Source organism: Phyllobates terribilis, unplaced genomic scaffold (genome assembly GCF_046119375.1).
Source record: "Phyllobates terribilis strain yellow unplaced genomic scaffold, ASM4611937v1 Scaffold_12__6_contigs__length_324123572, whole genome shotgun sequence".
NCBI classification, from domain to species: Eukaryota; Metazoa; Chordata; class Amphibia; order Anura; family Dendrobatidae; genus Phyllobates; species Phyllobates terribilis.
The window spans coordinates 65,583,828-65,599,231 of record NW_027362772.1 but is presented as its reverse complement, the minus strand read 5'-3'; the positions used below and the strand labels follow the sequence as shown (position 1 = coordinate 65,599,231).

Genomic DNA, 15,404 nt, shown 5'->3' with positions numbered 1-15,404 from the left:
TCCAGCTGGATGAATGTCTCAAGTGGGGTACCACAGGGCTCCGTCCTGGGACCTGTATTGTTCAACATCTTTATCAATGATTTAGATGAAGGAATTGAGGGTAAACTGATTAAATTTGCTGATGACACAAAGCTAGGAGGGATAGCTAATACTAGAGAAGAGAGAGAGAGGATTCAAAAAGACCTAAATAAACTGGAGCAGTGGGCAGCAACCAACAGAATGGTTTTTAACAGGGAAAAATGCATAGTACTACATCTGGGCAATAAAAATGAAAAAAGCATATACAGAATGGGAGGAATAGAGCTAAGCAACAGTACATGTGAAAAAGACTTAGGTATACTAATAGATCATAGACTGAACATGAGTCAACAGTGTGATGCAGCAGCAAAAAAGGCAAATACAATTCTGGGATGTATTAACAGAAGCATACAGTCTAGATCACGTGAAGTCATTATCGGTCTTTACTCCTCTTTGGTCAGACCTCATCTGGAATACTGTGTACAGTTTTGGGCACCACATTTTAAAAAAGACATAGACAAACTGGAGCAAGTTCAGAGAAGAGCGACCAGAATGGTGACTGGTCTGCAAACCATGTCCTATGAGGAACGGTTGCAGGATTTGGGATTGTTTAGCTTGCAAAAAAGAAGACTGAGAGGAGACTTAATAGCTGTCTACAAATATGTCAAGGGCTGTCACATTGTAGAAGGATCATCTTTATTCTCATTTGCACAAGGAAAGACTAGAAGCAACGGGATGAAACTAAATGGGAGGAGACACAGATTAGATATTAGAAAAAACTTTTTGACAGTTAGGGTGATCAATGAGTGGAACAGGCTGCCACGAGAGGTGGTGAGTTCCCCTTCAATGGACGTCTTCAAACAGAGGCTGGACAGACATCTGTCTGAGATGATCTAGTGAATCCTGCTTTGAGCAGGGGGTTGGACCAGATGACCCAGGAGGTCCCTTCCAACTCTACCATTCTATGATTCTATGATTCTATGATTCTACTCCGCTGTACTCAACAACGTCTTCCTCCTGCTCCTTCTTTGGGGATCTCAGCTTCAGACCCGTCCGGATCCTCTTGCTCTTCCTCCTCACATCGCAGCTCCTCCTCTGTCAGGCGATGCACATGGAGGGCGTAAGGTCCTTTGGCACACTTGTGCCGGGTAAAGGTGACCTCGTCCCCGATATAAAGGTCACGACCTCTGTGCCCCTCCGGCAGATGGGACTCCACATCTCTGCGCGTGACAAAGACGTCGCCGGGGGTGTTGTGGTCTCTGATGAAGCCCCACCCATGCTGCATGTTGAACTTAATTACAGTCCCGGTGGTGCGGGGACTGTGCGCTGCACGGGGGTCCCTCCTGGCTCGGCTCTTCTGCTCGGCGCTCCTTATTTGGGCCTGTTGTTCCCGGACCCGCCTCTCTCTCCGCTCCCTCGCAAACTCCTCGAGCTGCTGTCGGCAGCACGCAGCACGCTCCGCTGCAGCTGCCCTGGTTTCTTGAGTGAACCCCATTAGGTCTTCTCCGGTGGGGTCCCACTCAAATTGGGTCTCTTCAAGCGGGGGCGAGATCCTTATCACGGGCTTCGGAGCCGGAATCAGGGGTGCACACATGGCCCCAACTCTCCTCTGGTGCTCCAGTTCATAATATTTCTGGGGCCAGATGAAAGGCTGCCCGTCCGGCCACGTGTGCTGGGCAAACAAGTCCTCTCCCAGACGCGGCACCCTTGGTTTTACGGGTGCGGGCGCGGTGGTGGTGGCGCCCGGGTTGCCCAGGCCTTGCGGCCAGGCCTGGGGCACCTGGAAGGTGAAGGGCACCGCCAGGACGGCGGCGCCCTGGGCTACCTGGCCTTGCGGCCAGGCCGGAGGCTCCGCGGAGGTAGGGGGCGCTGTTGGTGATGCGACGCCCGGGAATTCTAGGCCCTGCGACCAGGCTGGTGTTACTTCCTGTTTTGCCACGCTCGGGGTCGGTGCGCATGGCGTCACAGGGGTCGCGGCGGCGGCTTCCGGTTGGGGCCTAGTCTGCGTCGGTGACATGGCGTTTTCGGGCACAGCAGGGGGACTTTCGGGCTCTGCGACGGGGAGCTGGGGCAGGTAAGCGGTGTCCTGGTTTGGGGTATAGACGTTCCCTTTACCTGCCTCCATGCGTTCGGCTCCCTTCTCGGCGCCGTCTCCGGCCTTGGGTCCTCCCGCGCCATCCTCAGAGGCGGTCTGTCTCCTCATCTTGGCTGGCGTGCTCCGGGTCTTGGTTTGCTGGGCCATCTCTCGGCTCCACTCCGCCAATGTCTCTCGCTGTACCCGGGCCATCCTCCGTGCGAGGCCCTCCAGGGCAGTCTGCGCACACTCCCGGTCTCGGGGGAGCTGTGCGAGGACCTCCACTAGGCCTAGTGGGGTCGTGGTTTCCAGCAGGCTCCTGACCAACGGGTCGGTGCTGCTCTGCTCTTCTTCCAGCAGGCTCCTGGCCAGCGGGCCGGTGCTGCTCTGCTCTTCTTCCAGCAGGCTCCTGGCCAGCGGGCCGGTGCTGCTCTGCTCTTCTTCCAGCAGGCTCCTGGCCAGCGGGCCGGTGCTGCTCTGCTCTCTGGCCATCTCCGGGTGAGCTCCTCCGATATTCTTCTCCCGGCTTCTTGCCTCCGGGTGCGCTCGCTCTAGACCGCTCCAGGCGGCACCCATCTTCGCTCTCTCCTTTCGTCTCCTCCCACTTCGAGGGCGGTCCCGGGGCCACTTGGTGATTGTCAGCTCCAGGGGCTGTTCTTTCACGCTGACAGACACCTCTAGCATCACAGTCTCTGTTGGTGGGGGCGGTTTCCACTTTTGGCGCCATTTTCGGTCCTGGCCCACGATGGGAGGTGGCCTCTCGCCATCCTCTGGCACGCCCATAATGGCGTCCGCTCTTCCAAGGCGGGAAACCTTTGGAAATGGCGGGAATCGCTTCCCAGTGGCGGGAAACTCTGCAGATGGCGGGAAAACGCTGTTAATGGCGGACAACCGGCGGGAATCGACTGGTGATGGGGTCCGATGGCGGGGACCCTCCGGAACCGGCAGGAGACTTCTTTTTGAGGTAAACTCGCACTTTTCTTCAGGCACGCAGTACCCGGGTGTTGCGGGCACGTAATCCTGCCGACTACGCCAAAGTTGACGCGCCCCCTGGGCCATATTCGTTAGTGGGAATATCCGGAGCCGGGTCAGATGGGAGTTGTAGTCTTCCGAGTGGCTGTGACCCGGTCCGTGCCCAGGGTGTCAAACTCAGTTGTATGTGGCAGTCATACAGATGTTATAAGTTCTTTATTGTCGACTACGCCACCCGTTGTGTTGCGGTCACTGTGGCCGCCGCTGCAGCAGGGTCCGCTGAGGCTGGTGGTGTGGGTGCAGCTTTGGTGATATAACCCCCAACGGGTGGGGTATAGCCTCAGGGGGATCAGGTGCAGAGGATGGGAGTTGTGGTGATGCAGTGCAGACGGCAATCAGAGACAGAGTCGGGTTATGCAGTTTAGGATGTTTACTCACTGCTGATGTTCTGGTCACTCCAGCTTCGAGTGACCTCCCGAGCCGTGCTGCGTCCACCAGGTTCTGGATCCAGCCAACTCCCAAATAAGTCCGGAGCGTGACCCTGAGCTCTCCTTCAGTCCTTTCTCTGGCCGTCCCCACTATTGATCCACCCAGGTCCAGCTCCCTCGGGCCTTCTGTTGGGAGACCCTTGGCCTTGGGTTCCCTGACCCTCCTTGTGGTATGCCTTCGTGGTGGATGTGGTGGGTGACCGTGGCAAACGCTGCCCACGGTCTCCGGTCTCTGGCTGGGGAGTGTTTTTACCCCCACCAGCTTGGGTTCCGGTACCCTGTGCCGACTCTTCACCCGGGGATTTAAGTTGGGTTCTTGGAGTCCTTTTCTTCTGGTTCCCCCTCTGGGTCTCTCTCTCTCCTCTCTCACTCTGGGTCTCTCTTCTCCTCCGCTCCTGACTTTCTCTCTGCAACTGACCCTGTTCTTAGTTGGTGCCCACCTTATATACACCCTCTATGTGTGAGCTCAGGTGACCAGCACCCAATGAGCTCCTATCTTTACCCAGGCTGCTCCCCCTATCTGCCCCTACACTACTTGGGATGTACCACCCCCCTCCCACTCCAGCCAGGAACAGACTCGGTCGTACCTGCACATTTCTAAGTGGGAGTACCGTCGGCCTGTTCCTCGGAAATGGGATGTGTGTAGTGCATGCAGCCTACCGAGCTCAGATCCACACTCCATCCTTACCCGGGAGTGGAATATCACACCTCTGGGTTGAGGTGCAATACCCCTGTAGCAGCCGAATCCTCAGGGTGCTACATATGCCGCTGCTGAATTGCCGGCTTTTCATGTTTCACTGTTGGCACTGTTCCCATCGATTTGGGCAATCACTGTAATGCCACAACCACCATGGCTGTGGCATTACAGTGAGTGGCAGACAATCCCTGCATGATTGGTGCTCTAAATAGCGCCAGACATGCAGGACACGCTTTTGGTGCACGAACAGTTATCGAACATAACCTCGAATAGCCGAATTTTTTGCAAATCGTTCGGGTTCGTCGAACAACTCGAACACCGCCCAAAACAGCTCGAATTTGAGATTGGTGAACAGTTCTAGTCGAACACCGCTCATCTCTACTCCTATGTCCAAGAATATAACTACTATAATACTACCCCTATGTACAAGAATATAATTACTATAATACTACCCCTATGTACAAGAATGTAACTACTATAATACTGTTCCTATGTACAAGAATATAACTACTATAATACTGCTCCAGTGTACAAGAATATAACTACTATAATACTACTCCTATGTACAAGAATATAACTACTATAATACTGCCCCCTATGTAGAAGAATATAACTACTATAATACTGCCCCTATGTACAAGAATATAACTACTATAATACTGCCCTATGTACAAGAATATAACTACTATAATACTGCCCCCTATGTACAAGAATATAACTACTATAATACTGCCCCTATGTACAAGAATATAACTACTATAATACTGCCCCCTATGTACAAGAATATAACTACTATAATACTGCCCTATGTACAAGAATATAACTACTATAATACTGCCCCCTATGTACAAGAATATAACTACTATAATACTGCTCCTATGTACAAGAATATAACTACTATAATACTGCTCCCTATGTACAAGAATATAACGACTATAATATTGCCCCTATGTACAAGAATATAACGACTATAATATTGCCCCCTATGTACAAGAATATAACTACTATAATACTGCCCCCTATGTACATAAATATAACAATCTTTTAATTAGCAAGTGACACTGTTTGTAATACTGAACATAATGTTCCTACCATACTGTTATTTCAACTGTGATACATAAGCAAAAACCTCCAGGACAGTATTAATTTATGTGCTTAGTATTCTATTTATATAGGGATTAATCAGCTATTATTGGCAATCTATATTCAATAGCATCGGTTTAGGCATCCAGTTGCTCTTTGCGCTTTTTCTAATTAAGGTATAAAGTATTCTCTCCAATCAGTCACAAGATACAATAAAAGTTAGGTTTTATCTTACAGTCTTTAGTTTACGATTTTTTTTCCTTTTTGCCAAATGCAATTTGTAAATAATTTACTTTTAAATTTATTAGTTTTTAATCGGTATTTACCTTGCATTAACTTTCCGGGCACTTTACTACCCGCTTCTAAAAGTATTCAGTATTGGCTTGATATTAGACTATGCGTATAAATTTCTTCTTTTTAGAGGAAGGGAACTTGAATTGTAGCGCCACCTATTGGCTATAGCAATCCTAAAAGTCCATATTGAGAGAAATATTGCAAGGCCTATAAGTCCCCTTACACACAAGGAGAGACAACACCCCTGAAGTTCCCCTTTAGCCCCACTACCTGTGTAAGCAAGAAAAATAACAATTCTCTTGTGCCTGTTACAAACTTTCTATGCTTCATTGTTTTTATCTAATCAACCTGCTGGTTGCATTAATCATACCCTTTTATTTCTTGATTATTCTATGGGGAATATTTATACCACTCATGATAATAAATGTAATTATTGTGATTTACAATTATTGTTTGTGTTTTTTGTAATGTACAATATTTTACAGATTATAAGACACATTTTTTCCCCCCAAATTTGGGAGGAAAAAGGGGCTGCCCCCCACTGTATTTTACCTGGGGGGCAGCGGCGGTTCAGGGTCCCAGATACAGGAGGTTGGTGGCGGCTGCGGCGGTAGCGGGGTGATGCTGCGGCCCCGGTGGTGGCGGGGTGATGCTGCAGCCTCGGTGGTGGCGGTGGATGCTGCGGCCCCGGTGGTGGCGGGGCGATGCTGCGGTGGCCCCGTCCTCAGAAGTCGGCGGTGAGCGGAGACGAGATTCCCTGTCCCGTTCATAGCCCTGCGCTGTGCTTCGGCAAAATGGCCACCGGAGCATGCACAGAACGAGATCTTGAGAGACAAGATCTAAATACACATAAACTGTATATATATAATATATATATACAGTTGTGCTCAAAAGTTTACATACCCCGGCAGAATTTTTCCTTTCTTGGCCTTGTTCAGAGAATTTGAATGATAACAAAAAAACTTTTTCTCCACTCATGGTTATTGGTTGGGTGAAGCCATTTATTATCAAACTACTGTGTTTTCTCTATTTAAATCTTAATGACAACCAAAAACATCCAAATGACCCCGATCAAAAGTTCACATACCCTGGTGATTTTGGCCTGATATCATGCACAGAATTTGACACAAATGGGTTTAAATGGCTACTAGAGATAACATCCTCACATGTGACCTGTTTGCTTGTAATCAGTATGTGCGCATTAAAGCTGAGTGAGTTTCTGGGATCCAGACAGACTCTTGCATCTTTCATCCAGCCACTGACGTTTCTGGATTGTGAGTCATGGGGAAAGCAAAAGAATTGTCAACGAATCTATGGGAAAAGGTAGTTGAACTGTATAACACACAGGAAAAGGTTACAAAAAAATATCCAAAGATTTGATAATGTCAGTCAGCAGCGTTCAAACTGTGATTAACAAATGGAACATCAGGGGCTCTGTAAAAACCAAACCACGGTCAGGTAGACCAACAAAAATTTCGGCCACAACTGCCAGGAAAGTTATTCGGGATGCAAAGAAAAACCCACAAATAACATCAGCTGAAATTCAGGACTCTCTGAAAACTAGCGGTGTGGCTGTTTCAAGATGCAAAATAAGGAGGCACTTGAAGAAAAATGGGCTGCATGGTCGAGGCGCCAGAAGAAAGCCATTACTGCACAAATGCCACAAAGTATCTCACTTACAATACGGCAAACAGCACAGAGACAAGCCTCAAAACTTCTGAAACAAGGTAATTTGCAGTGATGAGACCAAAATTGAACTTTTTGGCCAAAACCATAAACGTTACATTTGGAGAGAGGTCAACAAGGCCTATGATGAAAGGAACACCATTCCTACATTAAAGCACGGAGGTGGATCGCTGATGTTTTGGGGATGTGTGAGCAACAAAGGCACAGGAAACTTGGTAAAAGTTGAAGGAAAGATGAATGCAGCACGTTATCAGCAAATACTGGAGGCAAATTTGCACTCATCAGCCCGGAAGCTGCACATGGGATGTACTTGGACGTTCCAACATGACAACGATCCAAAACACAAGGCCAAGTCGACCTGTCATTGGCTACAGCAGAACAAAGTGAAGGTTCTGGAGTGGCCATCTCAGTCTCCTGACCTCAATATCATTGAGCCACTCTGGGGAGATCTCAAGCCGCAGTTCATGCTAGACAGCCCAAGAATTTACAGGAACTGTAAATATATATACACTGTTGAAACCAGAAGTTTACATACACTATATATAAAGACTGTGACAGAGTCACTGGTATGATATGTGAGGGGAGGTATGTGTCGCACAGGTTGCTAGCCTGTGTGAACTGAAACCAATGGACTTTCTGCCAGCATGTTATATGCTGGTGGGTTAACTCACTTAAAGGGCGTGGCTTCAGGGGAATGACAGTGATGGGAGGGACGTCATTCCCCATACCTCCACCCCAGGGTGTGGCTGAGCATCGTTTAAATGTTCAGCCCTGTTTTTATTTCTTTGAGTTGTGTTTGGAGAAGCAAGGTCTCCAGACTGCCCAGCCATAGCTCAGGAGGGAGCTGAAGGCTGGATATAACTTGTGTGTGCGACCCGCACACACATATATGGACTCTGCTACAGTTTATCTTTTGCTTTGTTGTTTAGCCAAGTAAGGCTGTATTTATTTTGCTGGAGTGCAGAGCTTTATGCTGCTAATAAAGCCTGCAAAGAAAATCCCGGTTCCTGAGTCTACTTCCGGAAGTGGCCGAGCGAATCGTCCTACCACAGTTGGTGCGAGAGTGCATGCAAGATTCCAGGAACACGTGTACCTGCCACAGAGACCTGCGGATATACTGAGTAAAGGCCGCCAGCTAGCCAGAGAAGTCCGGCAGCATGGAGGAGCTCATTAAGCACCTGGTCCAAAGCCAGCAGAGCATGCAGCAGACCCAGCAGGAGACAAATAAACTCCTGATACAGCAAATCCAGCAGCAGCAATGGCAGACGGAGCTCCTAGCAGGGGAGATCCGTGACAGGACATCCGCTCCACCCCCAGATCCAGGTGAGGATGCACACATCAGGAAAACGGTAAGGAGAACCTTACAGAAGATGACCCCGGGGGATGACATTGAGGCGTTCCTGACTGTTTTTCAAAGGGTGGCGGAATGGGAGAGATTACCTCAGGAGCAGTGGGCGGAGGTTCTGGTGCCATATTTGACCAGGGAGCCGCAGAAGGCCTATTATTATCTGACTTTAAAACACTCAAAGGACTACGCAAAATTAAAAACCGAGATATTGGCACGCTCAGGAGTGACTATGCCTGTCAGAGCGCAAAGGGTCCAACACTGGGCGTATGCTGGCGACAAACCTCCACGCTCACAGATGTTCGACTTGCTTGTTACATCTAGTCCAGAAATGTCTGCAGCCAGAGTCTTCCACTCCTGCACAGATGGTTGAGCGTGTGGTGATGGACAGGTTCATCCATTCCCTACCGAGGCAGGTGCAGACCTGGGTTGCCCAGGGCGACCCTCGGAATGCGGACGACCTTGTTGACCTGGTAGAGAGGTACCAAGTGGTCGAAAAATCCCTAGGGAAACCCAATATAATCACCTCCTCCTACTGGAGTGCCCAAAAGGGGGTGGGTTCACCACGGAAGGGGGTCAGAGCCACAACTGGTGGGTGTCCCACTTCCACTGAAGGTGCCGAAAGGACTGTTGTTAAGGATGTGATCTGTTGGCGGTGTCGCAATCCGGGACACGTAGCCGCACAGTGTCATACGTCTGCTGAGCCAATGGACTGCAGCCTAGGCAGACGATGTTCATACTATGCTTACCCAGCCTGCAGTGTGGACTGTCAACCCGGCGAGGGGCCACAGGCATGTGCCGTATCCATTAATGGAGTGATGGTCCTGGGGCTGTTGGACTCTGGGAGTCTGGTAACCTTAATCAGTGCCACCATTCCCCACCAGCTGATCCCTACCAAATCTGTGGGCGTCTGCTGCATTCATGGGGACGCCAAGAACTACCCCGTGGCCAGAGTGACAGTCGGAACAGACTGTGGTGCCCAATCCCATGAGGTCGGGGTGGTCAAGGAACTGATACATCCCGTCATTTTGGGGCGCGATTTTCCCTTGTTCTGGGACTTGTGGGGGAAGGGATCCAGACCGAGTCCCGTGGAAAAAAGCCAGGACCCTAAAGAAATACCCCGGTCGACATCAGAAGTGAATGAGTTCCCACTATGTGTCCTTATCGGCGACAAGACTGAGTCTGAGGTGGTCGACCTCCCTGAATTAGAGGTGCCTGGAGAGAACTTTGGGTCAGTTCAGGTTCGGGACTTGACCTTGAAAGGGGCGTGGGATAATGTTACTGTTTGTAATGGTGTTGCTCAAGAGCCGGGGGCAGACACCAGGTACCCACACTTTGCAGTTCAGGGGGAGCTATTATACCCGGTGGCCAAACTAAAAAGTGAAGAGGTAGTGGAACAGCTGTTAGTTCCAGGTTCATACCGTCAGAGGATATTAAACATGGCACACTCACATATTCTGGGGGGACACCTAGGGGTTGAGAAAACCCAGGAGAGAATTATAAGGAGGTTTTATTGGCCAGGATGTCATCGGGAAATCTTAAACTATTGTAGGTCCTGCCCCACCTGCCAGATATCCGCGCCCACCTCACACTTCCGTAGTCCATTAGTTCCATTACCTGTCATAGAGGTTCCCTTTGAGAGGATTGCCATGGACCGTGTGGGTCCCTTAGTTAAATTGGCCCGGGGCCCCCAATACATCCTGGTGGTCATGGACTATGCGACCCGGTACCCCGAAGCAGTACCCCTAAGGAACTCGTCCAGTAAAAGTATAGCCCGAGAGCTAGTTCATATTTTTGCTTGGACAGGTCTGCCAAAAGAGATATTGACAGACCAGGGAACCCCCTTCATGAGCAAGGTGATGAAGGAGCTATGCAGAGTCCTTCAGATTGCCCAGATTCGGACCTCAGTTTATCATCCGCAGATGGACGGCTTAGTGGAACGCTTCAATAAGACTTTAAAGGCAATGCTCAGGAAGGTCGTTGAAAAGGATGGGCGAGACTGGGACTACCTGCTCCCATTTCTACTTTTCTCTGTCAGAGAAGTTACTCAAGCCTCCACTGGCTTCTCTCCATTTGAGCTCCTGTATGGACGGCATCCAAGAGGTCTCCTAGACATCGCCAAGGAAACCTGGGAGGCCGAGATCATGCCCCACTGGAGCATCATCGAACATGTAACCCAGTTACAGGAGAGAATGGCGAAGGTGATGCCCATCGTGAAGGAACATCTCCTCCAGGCGCAGGAAGCCCAGGCGAGAGTGTATATCCGGTCAGCAAGGCTGAGACAGTTCCAACCTGGGGATCGCGTCCTGGTTCTTATTCTCACCATTGAAAGTAAGTTTCTGGCCAAGTGGCAAGGCCCATATGAAGTGGTGGAGAAGCTCGGTGAAGTGAACTACAGAGTCCACCAGCCTGGCCGAAGAAAGCCGCACCAGGTGTACCATGTAAACCTGCTCAAGCTGTGGAGAGATCGGGAACCCGTGGGAACTCCTTGCCTGGGAGCCACTCCCGGAGGCCAGGTGGAAGATGTCCCGATAGCGGAGACCCTTTCGCCAGCCCAGAAGCAACAGTGTTGAGAACTGCTCCAGCAGAATCGGGACCTGTTCTCAGAGTTGCTGGGGCATACCCAGGTGGTAGAACATGATGTGCTAACAGAGCCGCATATAAGGGTGAACCTGAAGCCATACAGGATTCCGGAAGCACGCCGGGAGGTGATCTCGGCTGAGGTGAAGAGGATGTTAGACCTCGGTGTGATAGAAGAGTCAAAGAGTGGATGGTCGAGCCCCATCGTCCTCGTGCCAAAGCCCAACGGAGAGTGGAGGTTTTGTAATGATTACCGCCGGCTGAATGAGGTGTCCAAGTGTGACGCGTACCCGATGCCCGATGAACTCATCGAGAGGCTTGGACTGGCGAGGTACATCACCACTCTGAACCTGACGAAGGGCTACTGGCAGATCCCCATGTCCCAGATGGCCAAGGAGAAGACGGCTTTCTCAACACCTGATGGGTGCTTCCAATACACTAGGATGCCGTTCGGACTACAGGGGGCCCCAGCCACCTTCCAGAGGGCTATGGATCAGATCCTAGCCCCACATAAGAAGTATGCCGCAGCCTACCTTGACGACATTGTAGTCTTTAGCCCAGACTGGGAAAGTCATCTACCTAAACTACAGGCCATTCTGGATGCTCTAAGAAAGGCGGGATTTACAATAAATCCAAAAAAATGCGCCGTTGGAAAATAGGAGGCCAAGTACTTGGGCTATGTCATCGGGAGAGGCGAAATAAAGCTGCAAGTTAATAAAGTGGAGGCAATTCAGACCTGGCCGAAACCGCTCTCCAAGAAGCAAGTGAGAGAATTCCTGGGAATGGTGGGATATTACTGGTGGTTTATCCCAAATTTTGCCATGATGGCCGCGCCACTGACGGATCTCCTAAAAGGCTCCAGATTAACCATGGTGAAGTGGACGGAGGAAACAGAGACTGCGTTTCAACTATTGAAGTCAGCACTGTGTAAACAGCCGGTCCTGGTCGCACCAGACTTCAAGAAAGAGTTTGTGGTCCAGACAGACGCTTCAGAGGTTGGTCTAGGAGCCGTACTCTCTCAAGAGATAAATGGAGAAGAAAATCCCATTCTCTATCTGAGCCGGAAGCTTTCGTCCTGCGAGAAAAACTACGCAATAGTAGAAAGAGTGTCTAACCATAAAATGGGCCGTAGATACACTAAGATACTACCTATTAGGCCGGAAGTTTAAGTTGGTATCAGACCATACCCCGTTGAGATGGTTGAGGCAAAAGAGGGGTAAAAATGCCAGGGTAATTAGATGGTTCCTAGCTCTTCAGGACTTCAACTTTCACGTAGAGCATAGGCCTGGGAAGTTACACGGGAATGCTGATGCCCTTTCTAGAATTCCCTGTCTGGTATCGGAAGGTGCCCAAACCCCCGGCTTTGGGCAGAGGGGGGAAATATGTGACAGAGTCACTGGTATGGTATATGAGGGGAGGTATGTGTCGCACAGGTTGCTAGCCTGTGTGAACTGAAACCAATGGACTTTCTGCCAGCATGTTATATGCTGGTGGGTTAACTCACTTAAAGGGCGTGGCTTCAGGGGAATGACAGTGATGGGAGGGACGTCATTCCCCATACCTCCACCTCAGGGTGTGGCTGAGCATCGTTTAAATGTTCAGCCCTGGTTTTTTTTCTTTGAGTTGTGTTTGGAGAAGCAAGGTCTCCAGACTGGCCAGCCATAGCTCAGGAGGGAGCTGAAGGCTGGATATAACTTGTGTGTGTGACTCGCACACACATGTATGGACTCTGCTACAGTTTATCTTTTGTTTTGTGGTTTAGCCAAGTAAGGCTGTATTTATTTTGCTGGAGTGCATAGCTTTATGCTGCTAATAAAGCCTGCAAAGAAAACCCGGGTTCCTGAGTCTACTTCCGGAAGTGGCCGAGCGAGTCGTCCTACCACAAGACACATGTGCATGTTTTTCTCAATATCTGACATGAAATCAGAATAAACCTTTCCCGTTTTAGGTCAATTAGGATTACCATCAATTTTAATATTTGCCAAATGCCAGAATAATGAGAGAGAGAAAATGTTTTAAGGCATTTTTATTACTTACTGCAAAGTCAAAAGTTTCCATACATTTTATTAGTATTTGGTACCATTGCCCTTAAACTGAATGACTTGGGTTAAACGTTTGGTATATACTTCCACAAGCTTCTCACAATAGTTGGTTGGAATTTGGGCCCATTCCTCCTGACAAAACTGGTGTAACTGATCCAGGTTTGTAGGTCTCCTTGCTCGCAGCCTTTTCAGCTTTGCCCATAAATTTTCAATAGGATTGAGATCAGGGTTTTGTGATGACCACTTCAAAACATTGACTTTGTTATCCTTAAGCCACTTTGTTACCATTTTGCCAGTATGCTCGGAAGATTGTCCATTTGGAAGACCCATTTCCGCCCAAGCTTTAACTTTCTGGCTGATGTCTTGAGATGTTGCTTCAGTATTGCCACATAATCTTATTTTCTCATGAAGCCATCTATTTTGTGAAGTGCACCAGTCCCTCCTGCAGCAAAACAACCCCACAACATGATGCTGCCACCGCCATGTTTCACAGTTGGGATGGTGTTCTTAGGCTTCCAAGCTTCTCCCTTTTTCGTCCAAATGTAACGATGGTCATTATGCCCAAAAAGTTCAATTGTAGTTTCATCAGACCACAGGACATGTTTCCAAAAATTAAGGTCTTTGTTCCTGAGTGCATTTGCAAACATTAATCTGGCTTTTTTGTTTCTTTTGGAGTAATGGCTTCTTCCTGGCAGAGTGGCCTTTCAGCCCATGTTCATACAGTATTCGTTTCACTGTGGATATTGACACAATCTTACCAGTTTCTGCTATCATCTTCACAAGGTCTTTTGCTTTTGTCCTTGGGTTGATATGCACATGTCGGACCAAAGTACGTTCATCTCTGGGGCACAGAACCTTCCTGAGTGGTATGATGGCTGGACATTCCCATCGTGTTTGTACTTGTGTATAATTGTTTGTACAGATGTATGAGACACCTTCTGGTATCTTGAAATTGTACCCAAGGATGAGCCAGACTTGTGCAAGTCCACAATTCTCTTCCTGATATCTTGGCTGATTTCTTTAGACTTTCCCGTGTAACTCTCATTATTCTGGCATTTGGCAAAGATTACAAATTATGGTAATCCTAACTGACCTAAAACGGGAAAGGTTTATTCTGATTTCACATCAGATATTGAGAAAAACATGCATATGTGTCTTTTTATATAGTGTATGTAAACTTCTGGTTTCAACTGTGTATATATATTTATTTCACTTTATTGTTTTCACGTTATTACATAATTGCAGAATATTATATAATACTATCTAATACATTTTTATGATACTCTATACTACTAAAAAAAATGGTTCTATATACCAGTCCAATGGAGAATAAAACAACACTTTTTGTACTATTAATGGATCCCTGGAATTTGGAAGTGAATGAAAAGAAGAATTTGCCCTTTTGCCCATTGAACTAATTTACCGGATGACATTTCTACCAGTAGGAAGTCAGATATCATTGATTTTACCCATAGGCTGGGGCTACTCAGGGTTACCCTCATTACCACCACCAAATTTTTCCACGTAGTCCTAGTTTAACCATCTGATACTTTACACCTTCTCCATCTTTCCTGTGCAGGTTAAAAGAACAGATTCAGTAAATCAAGCCTGATTCATCAAGGTGTTTTTTTTGCCAGAATTTTGGCATAAAATGCAGTGAAATTTAATTTACGTCCAAAAATTTGGACTTTTGGCATTTTTACGCTACTTATGTCCCGCTCCGTCAGCTTTTAGAAAAGCTGGCGTAACTGGGAAGGAACGGGGAGCGACTTAGTGCAACCGACTAATTCCTGATCATTTCCACCTCGAATGTGTCTTAAATTACTCCAGCTGAAGGATGCGTCAGGTTCAATACTCAGAATGAATTTGACGCATAGTTCCTGAAGACTGGAGTACAAAACGGGCACATGTTCCAAAATTACTTCTATTGCTTTGTCTGATCATTATGTAGTATTACTATTTTGGCCTTAAAATTGTTACCCAGAATAACAAAACACAGCGCCACACCTGCTCACAGGTTGTGTGAGGTATTTCAGGTAAAACTCATTGATATCTGTAGAGCTGATCCGATACAACCCATGGTTTTGCTGTTTTTCTGAGAAAGTAGACACTCAGAGAAAGTCAC

General features: G+C 48.2%; 1 protein-coding gene and 1 long non-coding RNA gene across 3 annotated transcripts in view; one reads left to right on the top strand and one right to left on the bottom strand.

The window, feature by feature from the left end:
- The window catches only part of LOC141172075 (uncharacterized), an 89,266-nt gene that overhangs the window by 35,714 nt on the left and 38,148 nt on the right, over positions 1-15,404 (bottom strand). The gene's annotated exons all lie outside the window — the stretch shown is intronic.
- The window catches only part of LOC141172073 (cell adhesion molecule CEACAM1-like), a 100,445-nt gene that overhangs the window by 75,602 nt on the left and 9,439 nt on the right, over positions 1-15,404 (top strand). The window lies entirely within an intron of this gene.